The sequence below is a fragment of the Amblyomma americanum genome, chromosome 5 (genome assembly GCF_052857255.1).
Source record: "Amblyomma americanum isolate KBUSLIRL-KWMA chromosome 5, ASM5285725v1, whole genome shotgun sequence".
In the NCBI taxonomy this organism is placed as follows: Eukaryota; Metazoa; Arthropoda; class Arachnida; order Ixodida; family Ixodidae; genus Amblyomma; species Amblyomma americanum.
The window spans coordinates 37,501,285-37,514,226 of record NC_135501.1 but is presented as its reverse complement, the minus strand read 5'-3'; the positions used below and the strand labels follow the sequence as shown (position 1 = coordinate 37,514,226).

The 12,942-nt window shown below is 45.0% G+C and overlaps 1 protein-coding gene across 3 annotated transcripts in view; it reads right to left on the bottom strand.

The window, feature by feature from the left end:
- Window positions 1-1,304: 1,304 nt before the first annotated feature.
- Window positions 1,305-12,942, bottom strand: part of LOC144134634 (uncharacterized) — an 84,644-nt gene continuing 73,006 nt past the window's right edge. For all 3 annotated transcript variants that reach the window (XR_013315185.1, XR_013315184.1, XM_077667505.1), the window contains one exon: window positions 1,305-1,564. The gene's annotated coding sequence lies outside the window, so the exon portion shown is untranslated. The remainder of the gene's footprint in view (window positions 1,565-12,942) is intronic.

Sequence of the window (12,942 nt, the reverse complement as noted above, 5' to 3'; positions counted from 1 at the left end):
ATTCAGTGCCTGCTTACAGGAGGTATTCCGAGGCCTCACTTGAGAACAGTAGGGATAATAGTCAGTGGAGAATACCTTAACTAATCTGCGATTCGCTGATGGCATTGCCTTGCTCAGTCACTAAGAATGATGAAGTGCAAAGACTGTTCAATGAAATAAACTGAAAGTGCAGAACAGTGGGTCTAAAAGTTAACATGCAGAAAACCAAAGTAATGTTCATCAGTCTAGAATGGGAACAGCAGTTTATAATTATTGGTCACGAGGTGCTGGAAATGGTAAAGGAATACGACCACTAAGGATACGTAGTGACCACTCATACGGATAATGAGAGAAAAATAACTAGAAGGAGAAGAATGGGCCGGAGCGCACATGGCAGGTTCTCTCAGATCTTGAATAGCAGTTTACCAATATCCCTCGAGAGAACAGTATTCACTCGTATATTACCGGTACTCACCTACAGGGCAGAAACGTGGAGGCTAACGAAAAGAGTTCAGCTTAAGTTAAGGACAACGCTGCGAGCTATGGAAAGAAAAAGACAGGTGTAACGTTAAGAGACCGGAAGTGGGCGGAGTTGGTGAGGGAACAAATGCGGGTTAATGACATCCTATAATCAACAGGAGTAAACGCCCTTGGGCAGGGCATATAATGCGAAAGCAAGATAACCGCTGGTCCCTGAGGGTGACGGATTGGATTCCAAGAGAAGACAAGCGTAGCAGGGCGCGGCAGAAAGTTAGGTTGGCGCACGAGATTAAGTTTGCGTACATACGCTGGGCGCAGCTGGCAAATTACAGGCTTGATGGGAAGAACGCGGGAGTGGTCTTTGACCAGCTGTGGGCGTAGTCAGGCTGATGATGATACTGGACTTCCCAACTCTTACTGTCAGTTTTTAGAATTTCGAAAAGGCGGTTACCCTCGGTGCCGTGACCCAACGAATTTTGGCTATTTAGACTAGTTACGTGCTCTGCAGAGGTTGCTTTTCCTGCAAACTTCCCGAAAGCGCATGTATTTTAGAACGATGTTGCCAAAATTTCTTAGGCTGCAGTGTCGAGGGTAACGGCGTTTTCGAAATCCTAAGAGCTGACGTCGATGTTACATTCCGCGGGCTGTACGCCTTTCAGTAATTAAGGAGGCCTCCTATTTAGCACATCTTGACTGTATCCTGGTGTACTTCAGCGAAGACAATGCTGTGCCGGAAAAAGCGGTCTTCTAACTTAAGAAGCCTATTGTTATATATTGTGTAATGTCTGATGGTAAAACACCCTATATCATGCACCTGACACTACAGGACTTTATTTAACGCGAGTACCAAACACTTTGCAGAATGGATTATTCCACCAACAAGAGAAAGCCTACATACATGTGAGGTTCTAAAGAGCATCAAGTTGCTACTTAGGGTTTTTCATTTAATTTTATTACTTTAAAGGCCCCATAAACGGGTGTTACATAAGGGTTGGCGAGAATTAAAAGCACAAATTAACAATAAAAGGACTTTTTACATTTCAGCGAGAACACTTGGGGCAAGTGGTGATGGCAACGTTGTTTGGAAGGCCGTTCCAGTCTGCGGCTGCAAAGGAAAGAAGGAATTAGAAAAAGTGACTGTAGTGAGCGTGGACGGGCAACTTTTACGTGATGGCTGATGCGATGAGATATGCGTGCTGGGGGAAGAAGATGAGGTGCGATGTGCATAGGGTTGTGAAAGAGTTTGTGAAGTAAAGACAGGCTGTCAATGCGACGGCGGAGCGATAAGGATGATAATCAGGATCCTGCTTTTAAGGAGGAAACGCTGATGTCATAAATGTACGATGAATGAATGAAAGAGGCAGAGCGATTTTGAACAGCTTCGTTGGCATTGATGAGGAAATTTTGATGAGGATTCCAAATGGGCGATGCAAATTCTAGTTTGGACCATACGAATGATTTGTAAGCTAAAAACTACACATGTTGTGGAGCGTGGTGAAGATGGCGCTTGAGGAAACCTAGTGTCTTGTTTGCTGACGATAGTGTTACAAGTGGACGAATCATGATCGAAGAAGTGGCGGTGCGCTGAACGACGACGATGTTGACAGTTGGTAGCTGGGCGCTCGGTTCTGAGCTGAGTGCTGGCCATCTCAGAGCAGCCGCCAATATAGACTTACCGCCGTAACATACCCGTAACAATATTATTTATTTATTTATTTATTTAAATACCCTAAAGGCCCAAGTGGGAATTACATAGGGGGGGGGGGGGGGGAGGCATGAAAACAACACAATACAGATCATTGGCACACAGTTGTTAACAAATACAAAGAATAACTATATATACAAATTGCAAGTACACATCACTGCAGTCGCTGAAAGATACATAGGTTGAGCGTATAAGACTTATTGCTTCAACAATACTGAAAATATCACGGTGAATTTTGTAGGCCAAGGTGCGAGGAAAGTTTTGTTTGGAAATGTGATAGCTCAGTTTCAGAAACTATGTCAGCCGATAACGAGTTCCACTCTGCCATAGATAATAGTAAGGGTGATGTTTGATATTTCAGTGTTCGTGCGAAGATGGGTTGCACTTTTTGGGAATGATCAGACCGGGATGAAACATGATGGGCAGAGGCGATGCGATCAGCTGTGAACGGGGAGCCATCGTAGTACAAGGAATGAAAAAACGATAAACGAGAGAACTTGCGTCGAGTGATAAGGTCGGGAATACTGATAGTTTGCTTCAATAATGACACACTTTCATACGGTGAGTATGAAGAAAGGATGAACCTCACAGCTTTATTTTGCACAGACTCAAGACGGTTAATTAATGAAACGCTACTTGGACTCCATATTAAAGATGCATATTCTAAAGTTGACCTTATGAGTGTAGTATACGCGCGAAGCTTTGTCTCGGGGTTGGCAAGATATAGACGACGTTTGATGAGTCCCAGTTTCTTAAATGCTTTGTTTGTGATGTGATTTATGTGGGTGTTCCAGCTTAAGTCAGCACTGAGATAAACACCTAGGTACTTAAAACAATCCGTTCTTTCAACTGTATTCTCATTAATTGTGTAGACATTAGAAGGTATAATAGTGCGCGTGGAAAAGGTCATCAACATTGTTTTTTATATTAATTTCCATCTGCCATAGCTGGCACCATTCATTTAGGCGCACTAAGTCGGTCTGTAAAATAACTGCATCAAGGGGGGTGACTGCTAGTAACATGCAAGCTACAAGAAAGACCGCTTAAAATTGTTATGCCTTGATACTTGTATGACTAAGCTAGTTGTACAAGAACTTCAGATATTACATAAGAGAAGATTGGGGATTACAGCGGCGGCGACGGCTAATGGACAAATGATTACGTTTACTTGGGTTCAGTTCCATTAGGCACTTACTATACCACTCCTGAACAGCATTAGGATCATTTTGAAGAGAAGAATGGTCAGCGGTGGTGAGAATAGCACGATAAAGTACACAGTTGTCCGCGAACATGCGTTTGTTAGATATTACATTTGTAGGTAGATCATTAAGGCATATGAGAAACAGTAAGGGTGGTCAAACGGGCTAGTTGGTAGCTCATATTTGGAAAAAACAGCGCACCTTTAGACACGGACAGAGGCAGATATTCAGCGCTGGGTCGTTATATCTGCCTCTGTCCGTGTCTAAAGGTGCGCTGTTTTTTCCAAATATGAGAAACAGTAGTGGGCCAAGCTCAGAACTCCGTGGGACGCCCGACGTTAACAAGAGGGAGTTAGAGTTCTTATTGTTAACAGAGACAAACTACGAACGATAAGTCAAAAACTCTTCAATCCACATCGAAATAGTGGGGTGTAAATTTAATCGAGAAAGTTTTATCAGCAGGCATTTATTGGGTACTTTATCAAAGGCTTTAGAAAAATCTAAAAATAATATGTCAGTCTGTATATTAGAATGAAGGTTAGCTTGCAGATCATGAATGAATGTAGCAAGTTGGCCCTCGCAGGAATAACCCCGGCGGCACCCGTGGTCAGCAGGATGGAAAAAGTTGTTCGAATCAAGGACTACCATGATGTGGGTATAGATGACATGTTTCATGATTTTGCATGGAATACTACTTAGAGAGATGGGACGGTAATTAAGCGGCGAGTACTTGTTGCCTAATTTGTAAACTAGAACGAGCTTCCCATATTGTCAGTCTATGGGCAACTAACCTGTGAAGAGTGACTGAGCGAATGACAAGCACAACAGCGATGAACATATATTTCGTATTAACCAGTATTTTAGCGCTGTTATTGTCAATTACAGCCGAGGATGAAATTTTATTGTTTTGAATTAGTGACAAAATTTCTGCTGAAGAAAATGTTAGAGGAGGCATGACTGGGGGGTTTCGACGAAATGTCGGATCTGTTTCATTAGTAAGCACGGATGAAAAGGCTGCGTTGAACATGTTAGAGCATTCAGTTTCACAGACAGTTGCACGTGAAGCATCGGTGAGGGAAATAGTGCGTGTGTGCGGGGGGTTAATGACTTGCCAGAACCTACAAGGGTTGGCAACATTTTAGGTAGATCGAAGTTGAAAAAGTGCGTTTGGCTTCTCGACTACTTTTTCAATTGTTTTTTTGGAAGCAAATGGCGCAGTATTGGTCTCATATATCGTTGGACACCTGAACCGTGCCGTAAGAGAAGGGATAAAGGAGGGAGTGAAAGAAGAAAGGGAGAAGAGGTGCCGTAGTAGAGGGGTCCGGAATAATTTAGACCACCTTGGGATCTTTAACGTGCACTGACATCGCACTTGGGATCTTTAACGTGCACTGACATCGCACAGCCCACGGGTGCCTTAGCGCTTTTCCTCCATAAAAACGCAGCCGCCGCGGTCGCGTTTCGACTACGATAACCCTGAATGCATTCATTCCTTCACGTATCTACCAGGCGTCAGCGATCACCACGTTATACATGCCGGCGTCACGAGTAAACCATCTTTACGCGCAACAACTAAGCAAACTATCCTACTGTACGATAAAGGAAACTATACAGCAATTAAAAATGAACGTCGCGAATTTTCACCAGGATTTCAATCTAACTTTCATCAAAGAGCCATCCATGCTAACGGGTCCTTGTTTAAAACGAAAATCGAAGATTTGGTCGACATGTTTATTTCGAACATAATTATACGAACTAGCACTCAAAACCCATAGTTCACAAATACACTCAAACGTCTTGAAAATAAAGAGAAGTGTCTTTTCCGATAGGCCAAGTTGCTTTCTAGTCAGAACGCTTGGAACAAATATAACGCAGCCGAAAAAAACGTACTTATCGACTACTCGATGACCGCGTTTTTTTCGGCTGCGTAATATTTCTTCCAAGTAATATTTTCCCGTAGCAAACGCCGATAACCACTGATTTAGGTGAAGCGTGGCATAAAACCCATAATATTTCTATATCTGATGAAAGCTGAATTTCTGAGCATGAGATATCCTGAGCGGTGGCAATCAGTACCACTCCTCCTCTTAGGTCAGGGCGAACTTTGCGAAAAACGCAGAAACTAGGCAAGTCGGACGGCACTTCACTACCAGAAATATCACGGTTTAGCCACGTTTTCGGCAAGACTAGTATGTTACTGGCAGATGAAGTGAAGATATAGGAAACAATGTCGCACTTTGAAATGAAACTGCGCACGTTAGTAAAGGCTGCTGAAAATGAAAGGGATTCTTCGTGTACATGCTTAGAACGATCTGTCGAGAGTAGCTGAAATGGTTGCTATTTTACCTATTTTACTGTTTCTGATGATAGATCGAATATGTAAGGTTTAGGACTAATATGTAATGTTTTGAAGCGCATAGAGAACTTATCGGATACCGATTCGGCAAAGGCTACCAGATGTTTGCGGGCGTAACAACCGGGAAGAGAGAAGTCTTCGCCAATACTCTAGTTGGTGCCTTTGATCTTAGTACCTGAGGAAAGTTTTCACTAAGTGGAATTTAACAATGATTGACCTGGTCGATCATTTGAGTGGTCCCCGAGGTTGTGAGCAAGATCAATTGGATTGGGTTCGATGGCAAAACCTAGCTGAGTGGAGCAATGGCGAATGACTGTTTCTTCCGTGTCCGCAAAACTTTCAGTTGGGTTAGTATAAGTAATATTGTAAAATATGAGATTGTTACTGCGAGAGCGATTTTCTGCATCGTTCAAGCGTGCTTCTAGTTTCTCGATCTTGCAGGTAACTTAAGTGCTTAAAGTTTTCAGGGTCTCTATTTCAGAATGGGGAGTAGAAAGTTTGGCGTAGTGCTATTCCAGAGTGTCCATGCACTTGTTTAAGTCGGTAAAAGTTGTTTCGGTAGTTTTCAGTAGGTAATTAATGTCCTCCAGATCGGAAATTAATGTAGCTTGTTTGGTAGTTAGTTTCTGGAGCTCAAAAAGTATGCTGTTGTAAGTGCCGCGGCCTGGATCAGTTTCAACATCGCCTGTAAATAGAAAAAGAAGACGGAGAACACGTGATCACTCGGCAACAATACTACAGAAGCACTGAGGGCTAGGCAGCTGCATTAAAAAGTAGTCACTCATTTTTTAGCAAATAGGGAAGAGAGAGAGAGAAAGACAAACGGAAAGGCAGGGAGAGAGAGAGGGTTTATTGATAGAAAAAGCAGAGAGGTTGGCCTGAAAAATAAATATCTGGCCTGCTACACTGCTCTGGGGGACGGGAAGAGGAGATAAAAGAAAGTCACGATGGGGGACAATGATGATGGGAGGAGGCAGATAAAAAACTACTTAAAAAAACCAAGCCACACTTTCTGACATCACAAACGCGAGACAAGGTCCGTGTCGCTCAAAAAGCGTGAGAGCGCTCGCGTTGCCTTTACAGTTCTAAAACTATCTGGCCAAGCGCCGAGGATCAAATCCTCAGAGAGGAGCGATGTGTCCATAGGCTTCAGAGCAGATGCGAGTATGAGTCTTTCACGTGCATACGCTAGACACGCCACTAAAACATGTTGTATAGTCTCTAGCACGCCACATGTGGTACATTCTGGGGAGTCCGCTTGTCCTATTAAGTGCAAGTATTTGCGCGTGAATGCCACGTTTAAACGTAGTCTACGGATAACGCATGCAATAGGGCGAGGTATTCCGCGAGGAACTTAAAAGGTCATCGTCGGATCTAGCCGTTTAAGGCGGATGTGGCGGGTGTCTGGCAGTGCCCAGTACCTAACCGTCGCCCTCCTCATCAATTCCGAAAGGAGACAAGTTGTGTCCACTATAGAGAACGGTACAGCTGTACGCAGGCCACTGCTGAAGGCGCTCCTTGCTTCAGCGTCGGCGGTCTCATTTCCATCGAGTCCTCAATGTCCGGGGATCCACTGTAACACTGTACGGTGGCCGTTTCCCTGAGCAGATGACACGAGACTAATGATATCAAGAGCCAGAGCTTGGTAGGCTGTGTGGCGTAGGAAGCATCCTAAAATGTGTAGCGCAGGTTTACAGTCGGTGAAAATGCACCACTCCTGAGGTGGTTCTCCGCAGATGTGACGAATCGATTCCCGAAGGCCCACAAGCTCTGCAGCGGTTGAAGTAGACTTGTGTCCCAAAATGAATCTGCGGGTCGCCTATTGTGCAAGAATTGCGAAAGCTGCTGTTGATGCATTTGGAGACGCAGATCCATCCGTGTAGACGTGCACACATTTGTGGTATTCTGACCAGAATACCACAAGGTTAACTAGGCAGCGCCCGGTATCCTACCCTACACTTGCGAAGGGGAACGGAGGGAGAGATAGAAAGGGGAGAGAACAAAGGGAGATGATAGCTTTTCCACATGTCCGTTGACCATTACATGCAGGGTACACAGGGCACACACTGATATTTCACAACCTTGCACTCAGTCCTGAGTCCTTCAAGAACTTGAAAAGTTCCTTCAAAGCTGTCCTCTGCGATGAAGGCTTAATCCAAGGACCCAGAATCTTGGCTTCAGTAAGTGTTGCAGCCAGGAACGCACGCTCCCGCTGAAACCGAGGGCAGTTACAAAGAAGGTGTTCTATAGTTTCGTCGCACCCACACATCTGACACGCAGGAGAGTCTGCCATTGCGGTTAAATGGGAGTAGGCATTTGTGAACGCCACTCCTAGCCACAGGCGACACAACAGGGTAGCATCGCAGCGGGAGAGGCCGGACGGAGGACTGAGTCAGAGTAAGAGGTCTATGCGGTGCAGACGGCATGTGGAGTTGCCAGGAGAAGACCATGACGCTAAAAGCTCTCTTCGGCCAAGCATTCGCAGTTGTCTTGCTGCGTCGGCTCTTGTCAATGGTATCTGGACAATGTTGGCACTGCCGTGAGCGGCTCGTGCTGCAGCGTCAGCTGCGTCGTTTCCAACAATGCCAGAGTGTCTCGGTATCCACTGGAAGACGATGTCATGATTTTCTTCCTGCGCCTCGTGTTGGAGATGTCCTAATTTAGCTGCTAGTTGATCGTGATCGCCATGGCGTAAATCAGAATTAAGACACTGTAGGGCTCCTTTTGAGTCACAGAACACAGCCCATTTGTGGGGTGTTTGTGCACCGATGTGCTGCACAGCCGCACGAAGAGCGGCAATATGTTTTCAACAACCTCATACAGCCAAATAGGAAAAATTTATTACTAACCTGCATTGTCAAAATTAGCGTATTAGTAGCCTGCTCTGCTGTAAGGAAAAAAAATGGACTTGTACATTGTAAGAGATTAGTCAGCCACCGGAGCATGTTCCTTGCGGCTCAAGAAACCTAGGCCACAAAAGGCGCGTTCTGCAGTTGCGCTTGGCTAGGTAAGCGTAAGAAAGTATAAGGAGGCTATTTGCAAGACCGTGCGGTTATGGTTGTGCGCTTTTCAGAAGCAACGAAAGCCAACTTGAGTAGATGAAAATTTATGTAATGAACATTTTAAGAGTTCCCCTTTGAATACAAGTAGGTCAGGAGAGATCACGACGGCCGAAAACAACCCATTCAAGTCTCTTCTCTGTCACTAGTGACTGCTTCATGGCTGGCTCTCCACGCATTGCACTTGATGCAAGCCATTTCTCAAGAAAGACAACCTTGCCGGGAAGCCCCTGTTAACAAAGGATTCTGAGGTTGTCTTAATCTCAAGGAGGTGTACGCGGAAGCTGCCCACAACTTTCTCTGGACGTCAGTGCTGATCGTGTCTATGCGTGTGCCGCTCCCCGCAGCAAACACTTGCCTTTCAGGAAGGCAGTGATCAGCAAGGGTGGAATCTTGTCTAACCATCACTGGAAACACGGGGCAGGAAAATACTTCCGCTTATTCCGGAGAATTCACTGCTGTGATTTATGGCGCGATGTTCCCAGCCAAGTGCTTACACTTTGCGAAATGTACAGTATTTAGAGCTACGACTGGGGCTAATTGGTATAGTTGTTGTGCGTGTGCGTCCTTTCTTGTATTTTGCACGCGCTTTTCAAACAGTAATTAAGGGTCATATTTTCGGGCTTAGCAAGAGCTGGCCGCACCTTCAGGGGCTTTTCCCTCTTATCGGTGAGCTCCACGAGCTTTTTTTCGTTCTCCTGTAAGCAAAAACGTCAATGAGCCCGTTCATGAAAAACCACCAAGGCGTGGGTACCTATTTCAATTTCCTTTTTTTAAACAGTTCTTAAACGGTTTTAAAGCGTTTTAAACGGTCAAACGATGAAAAATGTATCTTATGTGCAACGCGACAAAATGGGACGTGAGACCATTAGTTTTTTAGTCATCTTCTGCATACACGATCCCAAGCATGTGGCTATCGCTCACACATCGATCGAAGACGTCATACTTCGTGGCCACCGCTGCAAGTAGACGACGTATTGTTGTGATGTTGCTTCGCTTCAAAACCTGCAAGTCAGCAAGCACTGTTCTGCTCTGGAAGCTATAATCCAGGTCTCATAACGAAAAAGAAAACAAGCCAGACTCCCATGCATTTCACGGGATTCATCTATATTTACCGATGGTCGATAATCAGCGACTGAGTCCGTCTACATGTCCTTCTCCTACACTTCAGAAAACTACTTCCGTAAAGTTGATCGGATGCTGGCTGCGTTGTTGTGGCAGGGCAATTAATGCGGGAGGTTCCGCCCCTAGACGGCCAGCTTGAAGCAGTGTCACACCATCTTGGTCCTGACTCTGTTACAATTGGTGAGCGATGTCCTTGCGTTGGGCTTTCCTCTGCAAACCTAGCGACTGACTGGACAAGTGTTATGTGAGCTGGTGATCCTGGAACAATTAAATTGGAAAAAGCACTTAAATTGTACTACATTCAGATCCTTTATCATCGGTCAAAGTGGAAATCAGACTTGTGACCAGGCAACCACTTCCACCACCAAATTAAAAGGAGATGCGACGAGAGCGGTGCAAGTCAGAGGACAGTAACGGAGTGGAACCTGCAAACAGAGAATACTGTTTTACAGCAATCTCGGACATCATTTATCGGAAGCTTGAATGCTAATTAATGCGTTTCTATTGTAATGCGCTCCTGACTGCCGCCTTCTTGTGAACTTGTTAATATTATCAAGTTGATGCTCTCTGCAGTCAGTGTTAATCTTTTCACTCAAGATAGCATGTATTCCTGTTTATTTACCATTAGTACCGTTTTGATACACTGACCGTTCATTTTTTTATTGGTATGTGTTCTGTTCGTGCATTAGTCATTTATGGCCTTTAATTTGTTTCCTAAATATTGTATTTGTATCTTGATTTTTGTACGCCCACCCTGCGAACATATTTTCCTGGGATCGCAGTATAAATAAATAATACAAATCTATAAGTGCGGTAGTCTGACGAAACAACCTGTGAGCACCGGATTTTGTGCGACGAGCAGGAAGTGCAAGCTTGCCGCTCGGCCTCCTAGTTTGAAAATTTCTTCCCAGCCTTCCAGCCTAATAGCTCGAGAATTGAAGAAAATGTTTTTTTTTCTTGTAGCGTCTCCCACAAAGAGCTCACGAATGGAGAAAATTTGCCCGAATCATACATACTTATTTCTCCCTGCAGGTGTTTTTGCTGTAAACGTCGAGCTAAATTGCATGGTAACTGAGAGGACTGTAGCTATGATGAGGGTCCTCGGAAATACTTACTGAGCAGCACTTTCACTTCATTCGCTTGTTATTATTTTCACATAAAAGCTCTAAATCGTGCGATTCTTCCACATATTCCTCCATGGTTTTCAGTTTCCTCCCAATGTTGACCTAGAGCGGCCAAAAAATTGGTTTCCGCTTTTTGCGGAAATGAAGGCGCAGTACCTGCCGTAATTTCCTAAGGACACCTCAGCCGATACTTGAGAAAAAGAAGCTAGCTGGAGTGAAAGAAGAAAGAGAGAACGAGTTGTCGTAGCGGAGGACTCCAGAAATATTTTCAACACCTGGGGAATCTTTATCGTGCACATAAGGGGCTATCCAGATTCTCTCAGAGCATGAATGACAATTTACCAATATCCCTCTGGAGAAAAGTACACAACAGCTGTATCTTACCGCTATTCACTTGCGGTGCAGAAACTTGGAGGCTAGCGAAGAGGGTTCAGCCTAAGTTAAAGACAACGCAGCGAACTATGGAAAGAAAAATGGTAGGTGTAACGCTAACAGACAGGAAGCGGGTAGAGTGTATGAGAGAACAAACGTGAGTTTATGACATCACATTTGAAATCAAGAGAAGAAATGGGCTTGAGCAGGGCGTCTAGCGAAGGCGAGATAGCCGCTGGTTCGTAAGGGTAACTGAGTGGATTCCAAGAGAAGGCAAGCGTAGCAGGGGGCGGCAGAAAGTGATGTGGGTGGTTGAGATTAAGAAGTTTGTGGGCATACAGTGACCGAAAATGGCAAAGGAGAGGGTTAATTGGAGAGACATGGGAGATGTCTTTGCCCTGCAGTGGGCGTAGTCAGGCTGGTGATTAGATTCAAACTCTAGTATTAATACACTACTATGTGAAAGTCTCTCCAAGTAACAGAACCGCCACGATTGAAAACATCATGACGGACATGTTCTACACCGCTAAGAATAAACTACGCAAATCTGTGAATATCCCCTGTATTTTTTAACATTTTTATGGTTGGCTTAGCAAGGAAGCTCGAAAAAACCTGAAGGAGTCAGGCTTGCCATGTACGTAGTGGACGTCACAATCTGGGTCACCAGGGGATCCATAGGAAAAGAACAAGACGTTCTGCAGAGAGCTGCGAACACGGTGAAACTATACGCCCGACACTGCGGACTCACTAGCTCCCCAGAGAAATCTGAGGTGCTCAGAATTTACAAAAGAGGTTAGGAACTGCGAAACTCAAAAGACGTCTACACAGGCGAATAGAAGATTCTAGAAGTATCGTCAGAACGATCAACATCCTTGGCTTGTGGATACAGAGTAACTACATATAGATCACACATTGAGATAGCTAGTAAACATCACAGCGGAGATCATGAGGGTGGTCTCATTAATTTCCAACAGAACTCGAGGTATGAATTACAAGGACACATGTTGGTTTGTACAGGTGCACCTTTTCAGTGCGGTTCTATAGAGTATCCCCCCCCCCCAATCTCCTACCACACATCGTTCGAGGAGGAAAAGGAAAAATTCGAGGCAACCCTTGGGAGAGCCAACAGATGCGCTCTCGGTCTGCCGGTCAGCACCTCGACGGAGAAATTTCTTTAAAACCCGGTGGTTTAGCTCTGGTTAAACCTGGCGTGATGCGATAGCTACAGCTGGCCGAGTGGAACTTGCTCACTTGAATTGCAAAGTGCCACCGGCAGCTGCTCCGCACCACGCGACCGACCACGTGACAGCGTGGTGGCGCAGCCACAGGGTGGTGGCGCCGCCACGCTTAAGGTTCGAAATGCTACAGTAATGTATAGCTATCGCTACAAAAACGGGCATAAACAACACAGCGCACAGACTCATCGAGGCCAACTTCCTCGCGCAGAAAGTAAGACTCATGCACACAGAAACGAGCAGGAACAAGCTGCGTGTACGGGGCATGAGGGATGCTTGAAGAGAAAGCAAGTGGATGCCGAAATAAA